We start from the raw sequence: 15868 nt of genomic DNA on the forward strand, positions 1-15868 counted from the left end.
AGACGTGTTCTAAGATTCCCTTGTTATAGGATCCCTCCCATGGCCATGAGTGGGGCATCCCCCCTCCTCCTGTCTCCGTCACCTACTGCCTGTGGTATTTCTCAATTCTGTCCCGATACAATGGCAGGGCCTTACATATAAACACTATGGGGTCTCTCAACCCATTGTTATATTCTGTGTGCCTCACTGTCTCTACGCCTATGTTAACGTGCCATGCACGCTGCTGCTGTTCTTCAAAAAAAGTTAGTCCGTCATCTCATCTCCTCCCTTCCCACAAAAAAAGTCAAAACACAATTTTGCCCATCCCCTCCTTCTCTCACACTCCACATACTCAACTCACACCAATAATTACAAAAAACGCCCATCTGCGGGCCTCCTTCCTACACAAGAGAACATGAACAAATCAAGCTAAAATAACAAGCTAAAATAAATACGACTACTATTCCAGAGCCCACTAGTAACGCAGGGCTCCTATGTATTTCCTTTTTTCCTCAGTTATACGATGCTTATGGTACCACCTTCTCCCCTCTCTTGGGGAGGCTCCTTACCATTCCATTTCCTTTCCTTAATATTTTCCTTAAAAAAATAAAACAAACCACGCCCACACCAACAATGACACTCTCCATGCATTCACGCTCTTCACACTCTCCCATACATCTGCCCCCTACTTATTATCATTTGCAAGGCTATACTCACATGTGCGTGTTCACCCGAACTCCTCAGTCACATGGTTCCAACAACACCAGCCTGCTGTCAGATATCCTGAAGCACGGTTCCGTGTTGACCCGTCGTGAAGAATATATTTCTTCCTACCAATGTGATTCTCAGGAGTACGAAAGGACAGGCTGAGAAACTAATTGATCGGAAGATGGTGTAGAGTCGTTGGGATCGGTAGAGCTGAGCGGACCGCAAACTTCACGATAGATGGAGAATCCAGGTTCCTTTCAACGACTGCAGAATATTACACTGATTAACAATCAAATACACCCCTTTCTGGATAAAGGTTTAACAAATAATTAACAGACTAACCTGCAGAAAACGGGTTTTAACCAGAAGTGTTTCATGCAAGAATGTCCTCAATACTGGGGAAATCTGGAGACCATAAGAAGAGAAAATACAATCAGTACCAGATAGTGAGTTGTAGAGAATGGTAAGGAAAGTTAAGTTTCTTACCCTGGTTTCCCTGGAAGTGGTCGTCTCTGGCAAATCTCCTTCTCCTCTTCTGTACGAACTGTGTGATGGTATCTGCCCCCTGTCCGACGAACCAAATAATCCAATGGTGCAAGGAAGTCACTAGTCCAGCAACAACCTATTCCCGCCGGCACGAGGACGCCTAAAAGGTGCTCAGGAAGTCTCTAGTCCAGCACCTAGCCTATTCCCGCCGGCACGAGGACGCCTACAGCACCCTGGAGGAAAGGACAGGGAAGGAATAGGAGGGGAAGAGGAAGGAAGGAAAGAAAGAAGGTAAGAGGTCTCCCAACCTTCAAGGTCCGAAATCAACTTAACCAAACCACTAGGCAAGAATAACCAAAAAACAATCCGAGGTCAAAATACTAGAACAGGTAAGGGCAATCCGTGAGCATCTCCAATAAACGTAATCCGAGATAAAAAAAAAAACACCAAAAATTCCAAGCGAGAAGAGCCACTGTCAATATGGGATCAGAAGCAGCGAGAAGTGGGCGCCGGATCATTAAGTACCTGAACTACCGGCAACAAAATGGTCACGTGACCCAGTACGTTTTCTATCACGTGGAAGACGCCGCGCCCACTGACGTAACCTCCATGGTAACTTCCACGTGAGGCGTCGGGAACTACGTTCCCGACGAACATGTCTACCGCGAGTAGAGCGTGGATAATGCAAGCCCGCCTCCTGTCTGATATTCGAACGCGACAGGCGCTTTTGGCTACGAGAAGACAAGAGAACCGAAGGGGTATCACAAGACCTGAAGCGTTTTCTGACAGTATCCTCCCCCAAAGGACCCCCATGCCCCCGTGAGGCCAGAAACTGGGACACCAACAACGGGGCATGCACATTCTGCTCTGGTTCCCATGTCCGATCTTCCGGACCGTAACCTTTCCAATCCACTAAGAAATACCTGGTACCACGAGAAACCTTAGAATCAAGAATGGAATTGACTTCATACTCCTCTACCCCTTGAACCAATATCGGAGATGGAGAAGCCACTACCCTGGTACTGTCCACACAAGGCTTAACCATGGACACATGAAAGACCGGATGTATCTTCCAAGACCACGGCAAATCTAACTTGACTACCAATGGACTCAAGACATCCTTTACAACATAAGGACCGACAAAACGTGGCAACAAGCATCGTCGTCCTGGAATGCGTAAATTCTTTGTGGACAACCATACCCGCGAACCTGGAACGTAATTGGGTGCAGGACGGCGATTCCGATCAGCGTACTTCTTTGCCTGCTCTTGAGCTGGTTTCAGATGTTCCAGCACCCTATCACGGACTAGAGACAGATCCTTGATACAAGATTGAACTGCCGGGCAATCCGCAGGTAGTTTCCAATCAAGAGGTAGGGTGCGTGGGTGTTGCCCATATAAGGCATAAAATGGCGATGTTCCCGTAGATGAATGGCTGGAATTATTATAAGCGAATTCCGCTAATGGAAGAACGGCTAACCAGGATTCCTGATGTTGAAGGATGAGACACCTGAGATACTGCTCCATAGTAGCGTTCACCCGCTCTGTTTGACCATCCGTCTGGGGATGGAATGCTGTGGAACACCGTTCATCCACCCCTAATGAGAACATAAGATGCCTCCAGAAACGTGACGTGAACTGGGACCCTCTGTCAGAAACCACAATCTCAGGTAACCCAAAAAACCTGAAGACATGTCGCAAGAACAGCTCCGCCAGCTTAGCAGCTGATGGCAAACCTTGGCAAGGAACAAATAGAGACATTTTAGAAAAGCTGTCAACCACCACCCATATAGTATCAAAACCGTCGATCAAAGGCAACTCCACCACAAAATCCATGGTAATCATCGCCCATGGTCTGGCCGGCACTGGTAATGGCTGTAGTAACCCCATAGGTTTCGCCGAATGGGATTTACATTGGGCACAAATGGCGCAGGTCGAGATATATTGCGAGACGTCTCTTCGCATAGAGGGCCACCAACACCAGCGTTTGAGGAGTTCGAGGGTTTTCTGTGAACCAGGGTGCGCTGCGATAGCAGCGTCATGACATAAGGAAATAGCTGCACACCGGGTATCCTGATCAGGCATAAAGACACGACCCTGGACATAAGGAAGACCATGCAAAATATCCATGTTATATTCTGCCAATTCTGCGGGCTCTTTATCAACCCAGGTCTGGAGCGTTGACTTCAAAGTGGGTTGTAGAACACAACTACAAACCACTTGTGTTGGTAATAACAATGACCCATCCTGTGGACGTGAAACATCATTCCCCAAGCTTCTGGATAGAGCGTCAGCCTTGGAATTTAGAACACCTGGGCGATAAGTCAACGTAAAGTTGTACATAGAAAAGAATTCATGCCAGCGGGCATGTCTCGCAGTGGTGCACGTCAAGGACTGCAAGGCCAACAGGTTTCTGTGGTCAGTAAAGACCTGGACCGGTACTTCCGTACCAAGAAGATGATGTCGCCAGACCATAAATGCGTCCCTAACAGCCAACAATTCCCGTTCAGTTACGGTATAATTGCGCTCATAGGGCGTTAACTTGCGTGAATGATAGGCGACTGGATGTAATTCCCCAGTATCAGCGCATGTCTGGGACAGGATAGCTCCTACCGCAACATCCGAAGCATCAGCTTCGACGACGAAAGGACGTTTGACATTTGGATGCAGCAAAACAGGAGCTGTAGTGAATGCGGCCTTTAAAGACTCAAACGCTATTTGGGCGTTATCGTTCCATAAATAAGGTTTCTTGTTACTGGTCAATTCGGTGAGGGGTGCAGCAATAGAAGAGAACTGTCTAATGAACCGCCTGTAAAAGTTAGAAAACCCCAGAAACGATTGCAACTCTTTCCTTGAAGTTGGTACAGGCCAGTTTAAGACCGCTTTTACCTTACTACTACTCATCTGCACTCCTTTGTTGGTGATGTCATATCCAAGGAACTCGACCTGATTTGCATGGAATACACATTTTTCTAACTTGACAAAAAGGTGATGCTCCCGCAAGCGTTGTAAGACTTCTGAAACATGGCGTACGTGATCTTCCATAGATGGGGAATAGATGAGTATATCATCTAGATAGACGATAACGAACCTGTCGATCATGTCACGCAGAACGTCGTTGATGAAATTCTGGAATGTGGCCGGGGCATTGCAAAGCCCGAACGGCATCACCAAATACTCGAATAGGCCATATCGGGTCTTGAAGGCGGTTTTCCATTCATCCCCTCGACGAATCCGGACCAAGTTGTAAGCACCCCTTAGATCCAATTTGGTGAAGAATTCTGAAGACCCTAACTGATCCAGTAAGACAGAAATCAGCGGAATCGGGTACTGATTTCGGATAGTACCTGCATTGAGCTCCCGATAATCAATACAAGGTCTTAAGTCACCCTCCTTCTTGGGTACAAAGAATAGTGGTGAAGCAAATGGAGAGTGAGAAGGCCGAATAAAACCTAACTCAAGGGCTTTATCCAGATATTCCTTAAGGACGACTTCTTCCTTTTGGGTAAGGGAATAAATACGTCCCGATGGTGTCTTAACATCTGGTTTGAGAACAATTGGGCAATCGTAGGGCCGATGAGGCGGCAGAATCTCCGCTTTCCCTTTGTCAAAAACATCCTTATAACTTGTGTATTCGACAGGCAATACGGTGTTAACAACTGCTCCAATGGTAACCACAGAGTTCAACAAAGCCCGACTAGGAGCTTCAGGTGCTTCATACATAGACTCTACTGAATTGCATGATCGAAGACATTGCTGAGAACTGAAAGCGATAGCCCCGGTCTCCCAGTTAATGACCGGATTATGAAGCTTGAGCCATGGTAAACCCAGGATTAGTTTATATTCCGGTGCCATAATGACGTCAAATGTGATGGTTTCCGAATGCTCAACACCAATGGTTAACAGTAACGGAATGGTATGTTCAGTAACAAGCCCAGAAAGAAGGGTTGATCCGTCAACGGCATTGACTACCTCAGGAACACTCTTTGACAATAAGGGAATACCCCATTTCCGAACATATTGGGCATCAATGTAGTTACCAGTTGCCCCAGAGTCAAGAACAGCTGCAGAACTCCAAGGTGTGACCTGGTCATAACTCAACATAACGTCAATATAGAAGGGTGTGGACAACAAGGAACCCTGCATGGAAGAGCTCGGCGTAGGGGTTCCTTCTACGACCGGGCCTTGGCGTTTCCCGACTTGCGGGGTCTCTTTGGGCATGCACTGAGTAGATGATTAGCGGAACCGCAATAAAAGCACAAATTGTTCCGTCTGCGATGTTCTCTTTCTTCCGATGTTAACGGGCCCCTTACTGCCCCGATTTGCATAGGTTCGTCACCGCCAGAAACAGGAATTGGGGAAACGGTAGTATTGACCGGAATTACTCTCTTCTCCCCTTTTCTTTCGGCGCGTCGGGCATCAATCTGAAGTACTAGGTCCAAGAAATCAGGAAAGGACGTAGGAACCACCGGAACCGTGGCTATAGTATCTTTCAATGAGTCCGACAATCCTTTATAAAATAGGGCTGCCTTTTTATCTTCCGGCCAACCAGATTCAGCAACCAACTGATTAAACTTAGCCAAATATGACAACAAAGGAGTATCCCCCTGACGGAGATTTAACAATTCCAGATCCGTGGCTTGAGTCTTGTAGCGAGTATCAAAAACCCTAGTCATAGCACTGATCAATGCATCGCAGTCGAACAATAGCGGACTGCCTTGTTCTAACAAAGGATTAGCCCAAACAGCGGCCATACCACCGAGGTTTGATAAGACAAAGGCAGCTTTTGTAGTCGCATCAGGAAACGAGGTAGGCCGACACAAGAAATGCAACCTGCATTGGTTAATGAAAGACCGAAAGGATTTAGGATCCCCAGTAAACCTTTCTGGGGGAGCAAGCGGGAACTGAGCGGCCATGTACACATGCGTAGAATCAGATCTGACCGAAGGCCCTGCCTGACCTGAAGTGGAAGCGGAGGCCAAAGATGGTGATCCTGTAACCACTTCCCTGATACCAGCTTGCATTTCGTCAATGCGCCGGTGGGTGTCAGCCTGGGCCGCCGTCATATCGGCACGTAGGTCGGCCACCAACTGAACCAAAACGGCCAACGGGTCATTCGCGGCATCCATGATAAGGCTTCTGATTCTGTCAGATATCCTGAAGCACGGTTCCGTGTTGACCCGTCGTGAAGAATATATTTCTTCCTACCAATGTGATTCTCAGGAGTACGAAAGGACAGGCTGAGAAACTAATTGATCGGAAGATGGTGTAGAGTCGTTGGGATCGGTAGAGTTGAGCGGACCGCAAACTTCACGATAGATGGAGAATCCAGGTTCCTTTCAACGACTGCAGAATATTACACTGATTAACAATCAAATACACCCCTTTCTGGATAAAGGTTTAACAAATAATTAACAGACTAACCTGCAGAAAACGGGTTTTAACCAGAAGTGTTTCATGCAAGAATGTCCTCAATACTGGGGAAATCTGGAGACCATAAGAAGAGAAAATACAATCAGTACCAGATAGAGGTAGATCGAGTTGTAGAGAATGGTAAGGAAAGTTAAGTTTCTTACCCTGGTTTCCCTGGAAGTGGTCGTCTCTGGCAAATCTCCTTCTCCTCTTCTGTACGAACTGTGTGATGGTATCTGCCCCCTGTCCGACGAACCAAATAATCCAATGGTGCAAGGAAGTCACTAGTCCAGCAACAACCTATTCCCGCCGGCCCGAGGACGCCTAAAAGGTGCTCAGGAAGTCTCTAGTCCAGCACCTAGCCTATTCCCGCCGGCACGAGGACGCCTACAGCACCCTGGAGGAAAGGACAGGGAAGGAATAGGAGGGGAAGAGGAAGGAAGGAAAGAAAGAAGGTAAGAGGTCTCCCAACCTTCAAGGTCCGAAATCAACTTAACCAAACCACTAGGCAAGAATAACCAAAAAACAATCCGAGGTCAAAATACTAGAACAGGTAAGGGCAATCCGTGAGCATCTCCAATAAACGTAATCCGAGATAAAAAAAAAACACCAAAAATTCCAAGCGAGAAGAGCCACTGTCAATATGGGATCAGAAGCAGCGAGAAGTGGGCGCCGGATCATTAAGTACCTGAACTACCGGCAACAAAATGGTCACGTGACCCAGTACGTTTTCTATCACGTGGAAGACGCCGCGCCCACTGACGTAACCTCCATGGTAACTTCCACGTGAGGCGTCGGGAACTACGTTCCCGACGAACATGTCTACCGCGAGTAGAGCGTGGATAATGCAAGCCCGCCTCCTGTCTGATATTCGAACGCGACAGGCGCTTTTGGCTACGAGAAGACAAGAGAACCGAAGGGGTATCACAAGACCTGAAGCGTTTTCTGACACCTGCACTCTCCTCGGAACCGGACAACGTTCCAAAGAGCAGGCAGGAACTCTGCAAAGACGGCTCCTGCACGGCCACTGGGGAATACCAATTGTTTTGGAACTGGTCACTGTAGATATGCCTGGCCCCTTCGGAGAAGCTGCCTGGACACCTCTGCAGGTACGAGGGATGTAGGGCACTGGGATCACATTGGGGGTCACCAATTGAAGGCATGCCCCTAAACGCTCACATCAGAAAGAAAATACAACAGACTAGGGAAAAAAGGCCAAGAGATTCTTGTAAGGATAACAAGTTTTAATAATACAAAAAATAAGTATGCCAGCAAAGAACTCTGCTGCTCAGGAACGCTCTGACCAAAAAGGATTCAAGCAAGAGTTTAAGTGGGCACAGCATCATTGATATACAGTAAAACCCGAATGGCTGATTGGTGCAACCCTATGCATGGTCAGCCTACACCATAGGGGAAGCCAGGCCATTGACCCCAGCCCCATCCGTCCACCTTCCATCACGTGGGGTCAGCTGGGCTCATCGTCTCCAGTGAACCAAGGTCGAAAAGACAAATATATATTTAACAGTGATACTCTATTACTACACAGGGCACCTGGCCTGATCATGGACTGGTAGGTGGGAGGCTCGAGGTCACTGTGACCCGCATACATTTCACTCATCCCAGTTGCGTCGTCTGGCGCCCAAGCCTTCCACCTTCGCTTTTGAATGTATCCTTCCCTGCACCTTGCGTGACAAATCATGCCATTGTAAAGTACAGATAGGGTGACCATTATTTTAGATCTTTTATGGTTGACTGGTTTATGGCCTAGAGTCAGCAGGTTTCTTGGAATTCAGGGGTCTTGGGACTCAAGACAGTTGTTGGGGCTATGACTTGTAGTTTGCTGGGTGGAGGTCGGAGGCTTGCACTGGCATGGTTGTGATAACACGTACAGCGAGGCACCTAGCACCGTCTCAGCCTTGCAGGATACAGTCTTTCTCAGGATAAAAGTATTGGCAACAGTTTTAGAACAAAGGAGGGTTTCTGTGGGAATTAACACAGCGGGTCTCTTGCTCAATAGCTCTTGGGCCTATTCAGGTTTCCTCATCAGGTTTGCGGCCTGTGTCTGACGTGCTGCCATGCAGGCCCCACGTTTCTGCCATAGCTATAAAATGGCCCCTTCTTATATGTGCGCACTAAGTCTAAAACTGTACAATTTGCATAATATTATGTCCATGCAGGGTCACTTAGCACGCTCCCCTCCCCCTGGCACATCACAGGTTTCCTCATGGGATTCACCTCATCCTAAAGCTCCTAGGGGGGTGGCATAGGTTAATTTCCTTCCTGGTTTTAGCAGCAGGTGCATGTGTTGGGTGATGGAGCTTTTCTAGAGGAACATTTAGCAGCTCCAAGGGCAAATGTGATGTTTGGTCTCCATACCAAATCAGTCGGCAACAACGTGCACCCTCTTTTCACAGATAGTGCTTTTTTCCTCAGCTGGTGCTTTTTTCTGTAGTTTGTGATTAATCCAATTGAGTCATCAATGATTCCCTTGCGGGAACCTGCTCCCATGTGGCCAGGGGACGGCAGCTGCTACCTGATCCTGACCCTGGGGGTGGTTATATAAGGGAGAGGAGGATCACATGGGAGGAGACAACTACCAGGGAAATGTCATGACTTCATTGGATGAGACACAGTATCCCCCTCTTTCCCATGAGGAAGACTCTCGACACCCAAGACCTCAATGGCCTATCGTTATCCAATGGTTTTCCCTTGTAGCGGAAGTCAAGAAACCTTTTCTCTACACTACTCTGGTCAGGCCCCCACCTTTGCGCCAACCACCCACAACTCACATGTAACACCTTTTGCTTCTGATGTGCCTTCATGTGAAATCTCTGAGAAAAAACAGCTAAGAGTTAAAAGTCCAATGACATCCATGGACTCCAACTCCCATAACCGTACAGGTACTGCAACGAGGAGGAGGAGGACGACGAGGGAGTTTGTGCAAAGTGACAGGAACTTGAACTACAACATGCAGGCTAAATGTTTTTCCTAGTCCTCAGTGCACGGGGCATTTAAAGATGGCAACCGCACTATTGAATCAAGCAATATAGGAGAATACATTGGATCCCATGCTGAGGCTCATGAACGCGAGGCACACAGACAGGTGGGTTGGAATGGAGAAGGCTGCCAGGACAGAAGGAGATCCGCGGCATGGGAGCAAGAAGGGCTTTGGAGGCGCCAAGGGTTCCTGGATGTTGGGCCGCTTGACGAGACAGCGTTCTCCATTCTGGGCCGATAAGGAAGGGCGGCGTGTGAATGCAGGGCCACGCAGGACACTGGAAGAACGTCTGCACACTCCAAAGTGGAAAGAAGGTGAAGGACTCACAGGGAAGGCACAAGCAGAATGGGAGATTCTGGAAGGAACCAGTGAGGCTGCCCGAAGCAGCTGGCGACTCTGTGGCGTTCCGACAAGCACACCAACAAATGTTTGAATGATACAAAATTGCTGATGCAGAAAATACCCGAAGTTAGTTTGTTTTTTTGTTTGTTGAGTCAAGGCAAAGTACAAATTCAACAACCAATAAGAAGAATGTTTGAATTCAGAAACGGCAAAGTACAAAGGCAAACCCCAATCAAGTACAGATGCATGCGATGCCAGTATGGGGGAAATGTTTGAGCAAATGTTAGCATAGACAGAAATACCAAGCTCCTTACGGTATATGCTATTGTGGTATAGCTAAAGAACTGTGAAAAGCATATGAAGTACTTGCAGGCGAGTACACCAGGCAGCTGAAATTGTATAAAGATTCCCAGCAGGGGAGTATACCAGGCGATCTGCAGAAAAGTTACAAGAAATTCTACAGAAAGATTGTTACAAAACATATTGCTTAAACAAGAACTTTGTGAGCCCAGCGAAGACACAAAGGAACTGTTAGCTAAAAAAACATTTTTGCCATCCTATTTAAGAATCCATGGGAAGGAGACCCTCGTCTGTATCTAAGGGTCTTTACCTCGGAGAACATTTTTGTTGGAGTAATTCTTATACTTTTGGTTTTGAACACTTTTGCCCACATCAAGTTAAATACATTTCCTGGCACCCCTTTGTTGTTTTGTTTGTAGTGCGAGGGTCAGCATAGGACATTTTGGACGCAAGGACAGCTTTTCAGTTAGTGAAATCCTGACACAGACCGACCCTTAGTTTTGGTTTCTAGGTAGGGAAGTTGCTTTTAGAATAGGTGCAGAGAGGCATTTTCCCAACCCATTTTTAATAAATGTCTTTAATCGGAAATATGACAACTTTGTGTCCAGCTTTCATTTCTTTTTTTTTTTAAAAACCTTTATTTAATTCTGACATGGCATTTAGGCAATAAACAGACATAATATAGTCATACATTTGGATAAACAATACTGACTTGAACAGCTTTGTTAATTGGGAATTGCACAGTTCATCACTAATAAAGTCTTTCTAGTTGTCCTCTTCGTCTGTGCTTGATGCCCGAGCTTGTAAATATGTTCTCAGTGGGGTTCATATGTCCTTGGGTCTGGAGTGGGGTTGTACCCCTTGCACATACATCTCCTCACTTTCTTGCATGATGGCCAGCTGTCTAAGCCATGTTTGGAGCGTGGAGGAGGAGGTAGACTTCCATTTCAGGAGTATTTGTCTCTTGGCTACCGCTCCCGCCACTGCGAACAGTCTGCGTGTCTTAGTTGAAGCCTTTCCAATGTCTCTAAATAAGTATTTTTGTGGGGCTGCCGGTATGGGAATCTTCAATATGTCACTTATCTTCTCCGCAACATCTATCCAGAACTGGTGAATTGGAGGGCAGTCCCAACACATGTGCATTGCGTCCGCTTCAACTGCCCCGCATTTGGGGCACCCTGGTTGTTTGGTGGGGTCGAATTTGGCAACTTTTCTTGGGGTGATGTGCATTTGATTCAGGATTTTGTATTGAATTAGGCGGAAATTAGTCTTGATGGAGATGGTTTTAGTATGTCTGCAGTAATGTGTCCATTGTTGTTCACTGATTTGAATGTTAAGGTCTTTTTCCCACTTGGTTCGCATTGCGTTGGCTGAGGGGTATGCACTTGTACCTTTTGTATATTTCAGAGATGCCGCTTTTGAACCCTTCCACTGTAAGAATATCTGCACGGAACTTGTGTACCGGGGGTTCCGTAGGAAATGATGGCCAGATTACTTTGCATGCCACCCTCAGCTGATGATACTGTAATGTTGGGATCAGGCCTTTACTTGTTCTCTCCAGTAGCTCCGACATAGTGATGAATTGTCCCTCAGGGAAAAGTTCCCCTAGTCTGGCTCCACGTTCTGGATCCCAGGGGTTCTGTATGGTGTGATCTAGGGTCGGTTCGAGATCGGGTATGCCCATAGCGGGGTGTGCGGCCAGTAGGGTATGTTGCATTGGACTCTTTTTAGGATCTGCATCCATGCTCACACCGTAGTCGACACTGGGTCCGCTCCTGCCCTCTCTACCTGGACTTTAGTAAATAGCATACCTCGTAGGTCATTTGGGGCCGCAGCGAACTCCTCTGCGTGTATATGAGCATGTTGTTCAGTGTCTTGGAACCAGAATCTGGCAAACTGGGCTTGTGCCGCGTGATAGTAAAGCAGGTAATCCGGTGCTGCCAGGCCCCCTTTTTCATAATGTTCACACATCTTGGTCCAACTGGCCCTGGGTGTGTTTCCTCCCCAATAAAGTGTGTGCTACTCCTCTGTAGGTTCTCGAAGAATTTACGGCCTGGCCATATGGGTATTCCACCGAAGAGATATAACAATTTGGGGACGGAGATATAACAATTTGGGGACGATAACCATCTTTAGTAGGGATATCCGGCCGTACATGGATATCGGAAGTTTCGCCCAGGGGTTAATCTTGGTTTCTATTTGTGTCAATAGTGGACCATAGTTATTTGAGTATAATGTGTTTTTATCCGTTGCCATAATAATTCCCAGGTATCTGGCAGTGGTAAGTGACCAGCGGAACTGGGTCCAGCTTTAATTTCTGACTCCTCACAAGTTCAACGATCTACCCCATTGATACTGAGCTGTATGGTTCCGGTAACTACTCCTGTTGCACTGCTATGACAGGCCTGTTACTTTCCATTCGAATGGGTGTATGAGCTACCCATTTGGCAGTTGCATCCTCAGCTGCATTGCAATGCAAAATTGTGTCTTTTCCTTTGGTGTGCACTGCACACTTCACGATGGCCACATGGAGTGGACATTTCAATGCTTCTATTAATCTTGCTAATAATGTGGCATGCTGAACCTGTGACCAATATGATCTCCTGTACCCTCTCCTAGTATATCTTGATAGACCTTAATGGACTGCGGATGTTACATATGCTGAATCTGTGTATATGGTGACACCATCGTCCAATGATGCTTCTAGTGCTTCTATGCGTGCAATGAATTCTGCTGCTTGTGCTGATAAGTGGGAAGGTAATTTTGTTTGCATTATCATTTGGTATTGTTTTTCTGTCTTTTGCATATCTCTCTCCACGGCTGTACCTCTGTGCCTCTGACCTTCCTCCTCATTTATTGTTGATGCCCCATCTACATAAAGTACTTCTCCTGTGTCAAGTTCATCTTCACTCACCCTGCTGTGGTCCTAGGGCTCTCCTTAATACACTGCACAGTCATGTACCTGGTCTTGTGATTCAACAGATTTTGCTACAAATGATGCTGGGTTTACAACGTGACATCTCACTATGCGGATGGCCGGCTTAGACAATATGATCTTCTATCCTGATGATCTCTGTGTGGTGATGGTGGAATTTCCTATTTCTAATATGGTGAAAATTGAATCTTCAACATATTGCATTATTGGGCAAACCACTGCGATGGTGGCAGATTTTTGAATTACAAATGCAGTGGCTGCTAGAGCCTGTCTGCATGGGAAATGCCCTTGCACGACTGGGTCCAAGAGCCCACTATAGTAGTCTAGGGGCTTTTGTTTCGGAACGATTTCCATGTGAGGACTGCAGTCATTACTTGTCCATTTGCGTATGAAAACAAATATAACCGTTTGTTATAATCTGGTGTTGCTAACACTGAGGCATTGCTTATGGCTGCTTTTAAATCATCAAAACATTCTGTAATTTGGGGCGTGGCTAAGCAGCCATGGAGTGAGGCTGCTTCCAGAGGAGCTCCTGCCAGATCCTATGATATCTCGCATTATTGGGCAATATTCTCTGAGTCGCAAACACCTGATCAGCGGGGAGACCTGGAGGTACCTGTGGGCCACTGATTGCAGGCTAGCGGGATGAGAAAACAGAGCGGCTCATGGCGGGATGCTTCACGGAACGGAACTGTCTGTCTGAACAAAGGGGAAACATGGCGGCCGCCTGTGAGCCACAATGAAGGTAGAGACGCCGGCAGCCCGACTTGATTGTAAGCGCCTGTGAATGCCCCCATGACTGCACCTGGACACTGGAGAGGCAGAGAGTATTCAGAGCGGGGCACCGCTGGAGTGGAACGCACTGCTGGAGAGAAGATAACGCGGCCATGGCTCAAGAGGGAGAGGTGAGCCTGCATGCACAGTGCAGTGGGGAGCAGAGGCCCTTCAGAGGTGGCCACAACCCAGCGCAGCACGGCTGAGTAGTGCATAGCGAGGGCTGCCGGAGAGGGAGGAACTGTGCAGGAGGGCCCGCACCGGGGGAACCCAGCTGGAGGGCTCATATGCCTAAGGAGCCATCGGGAGGTCCAGTGTGTTAAGGCCAGAAGCATGCTGCACTGATAACACCCTCATCACACCCAGCGTGGGAGAGGGGGCCCCTACAATACCAACGTGCAAGCCAGTGGCACAGGGGTATCAGCGCTTTGTTGCGGGGTCCGTGAACTTTCACAGTGAAGCCTGCCACATGGGATAAATGTGGGTGACAAAGGCACTAGTGAGCACAAGTGTCTGTAAGGACCAAGTCCCAAAGCAAAGTGGTGCAACTACAACATAAGTAGACACCAAAGGCGTAATTGCCCATTAGGCTGGGAGCCACCGTTGGATAACTACACTGCCCTCAAATCCCAGCACAACACTAAAAGAGAGTGGTCTCTGGTGTGGGCTCCCCCTGCACAGGAGTCAGGGGAGTGATAGCCTGCAACAAGCTTGGGGGCGAGCAACTAGACAATTCATACTGAGGTCCTCCCTCGGGATCCCCCCCCTTGGACGGCAGCATAGCTGTGTACCCTCGGCAGGATCAACCAAAAGTGGTGCACTGGTAGGGCATAGGTGACAGAGTGGTGGTTGCAACATAAGGGTCATATTGGTTTAGTAGGTGCATCACCACCACACAAACACAAGCTGGATGCCTCCCAAAGCTACCAAAGCAAAGGGCAACCAAAAAACGCTCGACTGCTATACCACACCTCCACCCCACAAAACCAACGACTAGATGGCACATCAAGCGACAAGGAGAGCGAGGTGAGTGAAGCAAATGCTCAGATTCTATCAGCAATTGTGGAATTTAAGTCTTCACTAAGCTCTAAGATTGACGAGGTAATTGTTGACTTTGGGCTGCTAAGACAAGATGTGAGGAAATTGGCTGATAGAACGACAGAATCGGAACTGAAAGAAAATAAGACAAAAAGGTGCAAGTTAACGACACCCGTATCCATGTTTTACAAAAAAAAGGTCAACCTCCTTGAGAGCAGGGCAGAGGGGAGAGCCAGAAGGAACAACGTCCACATTGTAGGCATACCGGACGGAGAGGAGGGTGCAGACCCTATGACGTACATTGAAAATCTATTCCTACAAGATATCGGGCCCAGAGACCCGTCTCAGGGTTTCACGATAGGTACATAAGGCCCTCATCAGGAAACCCTCTACCACTGATAATAGCAAAAGTCTTGAACTACAGAGACAGGGAGAAGATCCTGTCATACTCCAGACAAGGGGCACAATGTGTAGGGCATCAGTGAACTTAGCAGTATACCCGGATTATACTTTCCAGGTCCAAAAAAATCAGAGTGCAGTTCTCAGCAGCCAAATCTAGGCTCCGCAAGGTTGGCATGAAGTACATGCTAATGTACCCTGCGCGTCTAAAAGTCCTGTACAAAAACCGAGCCCTGTTTTTTGAAGAGGTAAGGAGTGGATGGACAGAGAAAGGATCTGCCCATGGTCAGAAGAGGATACCTTGCCACAGAAGTGCTCAGTGACCACGAATACGGACGCAAACAGCACTTGACGTTCATGAAGAGGAGTAAGAACATCCAGGCTATGGGAGTAGATGACAAAAACTGGCAAACGTTTCAGGAGTGAGAAATAAGTTATAGTGGAGAGTGCCCTCTCCCTGAGCTTAAAGCTATTGCCTAGGATGTTCAAGCAGCAGGTT

The sequence above is a fragment of the Ambystoma mexicanum genome, chromosome 11, assembly GCF_040938575.1.
Source record: "Ambystoma mexicanum isolate Mex_15411 chromosome 11, UKY_AmexF1_1, whole genome shotgun sequence".
Taxonomy (NCBI): domain Eukaryota; kingdom Metazoa; phylum Chordata; class Amphibia; order Caudata; family Ambystomatidae; genus Ambystoma; species Ambystoma mexicanum.